Genomic DNA, 3,604 nt, shown 5'->3' with positions numbered 1-3,604 from the left:
TATCAAGGCTCACATTTGCGAGAGCCCGGCAGGAAAAATTATGCTGAGGGGAAACCAGCACAGGTTTGTAGCAGGTAGATCATGCCTGACTAATCTAATCTCTTTTTATGACCAGGTTACAAAATGCCTGGATGCAGGAGTAGGGGTTGACGTTGTTTACTTAGACTTTAGGAAGGCCTTTGATACGGTATCCCACCCCATACTGGTGAACAAGTTAAGAGACTGTGACTTGGATGACTACACAGTCCAGTGGGTGGCGAATTGGCTGGAGGGTCGTACCCAGAGAGTCGTAGTGGATGGGTCGGTATCGACCTGGAAGGGTGTGGGCAGTGGGGTCCCGCAAGGCTCGGTCCTTGGACCGATACTCTTTAATGTCTTGATCAGCGACTTGGACGAGGGAGTGAAGTGTACTCTGTCCAAGTTTGCGGATGACACAAAACTGTGAGGAGAAGTGGACACACCGGAGGGCAGGGAACAGCTGCAAGCAGACCTGGACAGGTTGGACATATGGGCAGAAAACAACAGAATGCAATTCAACAAGGAGAAATGCAAAGTGCTGCACCTAGGGAGGAAAAATGTCCAGCACACCTACTACCAAGGAAATGACCTGCTTGGGGGCACGGAAGCAGAAAGGGATCTTGGAGTCCTAGTGGACTCCAAGATGAACATGAGTTGTCAGTGTGACGAAGCCATCAGAAAAGCTAATGGCACTTTATCGTGCATCAGTAGATGCATGACGAACAGATCCAAGGAGGTGATACTTCCCCTCTATCGGGCGCTGGTCAGACTGTAGTTGGAATACTGCAATTCTGGGCACCGCACTTCAAGAGAGTGTGGATAACCTGGAGAGCGTCCAGAGAAGGGCCACACGTATGGTTAAGGGCATGCAGGCCAAGCCCTACAAGGAGAGACTGGGGCACCTGGACCTCTTCAGCCTCCGCAAGAGAAGGTTGAGAGGCGACCTTGTGGCTGCCTATAAGTTCATCATGGGGGCACAGAAGGGAATTGGTGAGGCTTTACTCACCAAGGCGCCCCCGGGGGTTACAAGAAATAATGGCCATAAGCTAGCAGAGAGCAGATTTAGACTAGACATTAGGAAGAACTTCTTCACAGTTTGAGTGGCCAAAGTCTGGAATGGGCTCCCAAGGGAGGTGGTGCTCCCCCCTACCCTGGGGGTCTTCAAGAGGAGGTTAGATAGGCGTCTAGCTGGGGTCATCTAAACCCAGCACTCTTTCATTCCTATGCAGGGGGTTGGACTCGATGATGTATTGAGGTCCCTTCCGACCCTAACATCTATGAATAAAGATTTCTGGCAGCTGCTTCTGCAGCATCTGCTTTTCAGCCATACCTTCCAACAGACCGTTGCACAAACAATATGCTTGGGTAGAGCACTTTCCATCTTTAACTACCACTAGCAATGACGTAATATGGCCAGATTTTCTAAAGACTCTTTCCAACTGGAAATGCTTGAAACTCAATTCCTGTGACAGCGATAGCCAGGAGATGGATTGAACAGAGAAGCCTGCTGGACTACTTCTTAGCACCCCACACCCACTCAGAAGTTTTGTTCAGACTGAAATATTAGGCTAAAACTTTCTAAAGAGCTTAAGTAACTTAGAAATGTAGGTCCCACTTCCAAACGTGGCTTAGCGCTCCACAGGATCAGAACTTAGGCATGCATATAACTTGACTATGGTGGATAGTCTCAGTGTCAGCAATGCATTAGGCAAGGTAGATTTGCACCTCAGACTAAGTCAGAGACATATACCAATAGAATTCCTCTGGATGTTAAGCATATGCATAAGTATTTGAACAACTGGACTTTTTAGTGTGACTTGGAATTTAATTAGGCATTAAAAAATTTAAACCCTGTGATTTTTGGCATTGCCATAAACAAGTTTTGAAAATTTCCTCCATCGCTGTTTTCATGTCAACAATTTAAAAATTGAACAGGCAAAGCCAACCCTCAAACTGACCTGAAAACATAGTCTAGTCATATGAAGTGAACTACCTGAAAAGGACACATGAAGAGGAAAATCCCCAGCACTAAAGATAAACAGATCAGACTGATTTTGGTGCCTCTGTATTTATTCTCCTTTACACTGGCACGCACACTGAAGAGTGGATTCATCACTCCAGTCATTCAGATATGCGCTTCTAACCCCCACTGCAATTATTCTTTAACTGTGCTAAATTCCATTCCTCCCTGCATAGCTCATCAAGCCTTCCTGTTGTGCTTTCATACACATTCATTCATGTCTGGTAGTACTGATATTGTCTAATCAATGGGCACCTAATTTTTAGTCAATTAAGATAACTTTATTCTTCCAAAGGACCAAGCTCTAATAACCCTTGCTTATATTGGATAGTAATAGCTTTACTTTTGGAGCACTCCCATGGGAATCCCTTTAGAACAGACTGCTACTAAGGAGGAGTAAGTGGTTCGGAAGCTGGCTCCTTACAGTGTTTCAGTTATTGTTTGTATCTGAAACATGAAGTTGTGTATGAAACAAAAGACTGAAATTTTAACTAAGAAAACAAAACCCCCCTCCAGAAAAAACATAAGTATGAAGTTTAGATCCAGACTTAGATTCGAGCTACTCTAAAAAGTGTCAGGCTGTTCACATCTGGACATTAGTTCTATCCTTCTAATAAAAAGTGGAACTATTTCAAATTAAAATGACCAAAAAATGGTTCTTGCTCAAGAGCAGAGTGGAGAATATTCATGCATAGGCTAGGGACAAACATTCAAAAAGCCGAAGCCTGAATTGATTCAGTCTTTGCAGGTTAGTCTAACCTTCATTGACTGAACCAATTTAGAAGTAAACAGATATTCACTTTTGCCTCCAGAAATGCAAGCCCATGGCTCAGGCCAGAAGCCGTGGGACACTAGAGTGAGGCCTTGGCTGGAGGGAAACTAAGCTGAGGGAAGGGGCATGGGCAGGCCTGAATGATTGGGGAGGGCAGACCTGGCAGCACTCCAAAAGCAGGGTTTTCCCACCCCCACCCCTTCCTCAGTTGGCTGGAGCAGTGATAGTGCACCAGCTAGGGAGCAGAGAGGCAGGGCCACCCTTGCTTGGCTGGAGCAGACAGTCCAGCTCAGTGCTGCGGAGCATGATGGAGGACTCCGATTTAACTTAAACCAGGAAGGGGTCTGGGGGACAAGTTCCAAAAACCAGTTTGACCTCAATTGGTTAAGTCTGATAATACATTCAGCCGGGTTTATCTCAAATCAGTTTCAGCCATTTAAAACAGGTTTATGTGCACTGAACTTCTGTTTTGTTACAGGTTTAAACCAGTGTGTGTGCAACTTCTGTCCCTAGCCATATAGATCAGCATGTCCGTATGACATATGCATCCCAGACCGCTGAAGCTTTCTGGGACCACACAGGCAACTGGAGAAATACCAGAAGACTAAAGGAAATCAAATGTAATGCTGACTTAAAATAAAGATAAGAGGAGCAATCCTGGAACTTCCCATCTCTAGTACAAGTTTAACTTTTCCTCTCAAAAAATAATTGACTGTAGACAACTGTGTGAAGAATCAATCCTGTTTCCCAAAGCTTGACAGCAAGCACTTAAGTGCTTGGAAAAATACTTGGTA

The 3,604-nt window shown here is 45.1% G+C and overlaps 1 long non-coding RNA gene across 1 annotated transcript in view; it reads left to right on the top strand.

Annotated features, from left to right (window-relative positions):
* The window catches only part of LOC112549986, a 14,132-nt gene extending 10,659 nt beyond the window's left edge, over nucleotides 1–3,473 (top strand). Inside the window, exon 3 of the long non-coding RNA XR_003093650.1 lies at nucleotides 3,289–3,473. This is a non-coding gene — a long non-coding RNA (uncharacterized LOC112549986). The remainder of the gene's footprint in view (nucleotides 1–3,288) is intronic.
* Nucleotides 3,474–3,604: the final 131 nt, after the last annotated feature.

This window comes from Alligator sinensis, unplaced genomic scaffold (genome assembly GCF_000455745.1).
Source record: "Alligator sinensis unplaced genomic scaffold, ASM45574v1 scaffold20_2, whole genome shotgun sequence".
Taxonomy (NCBI): Eukaryota; Metazoa; Chordata; order Crocodylia; family Alligatoridae; genus Alligator; species Alligator sinensis.
Note: the sequence above shows the minus strand (reverse complement) of the source record. Positions and strands in the feature narration are given on the sequence as shown.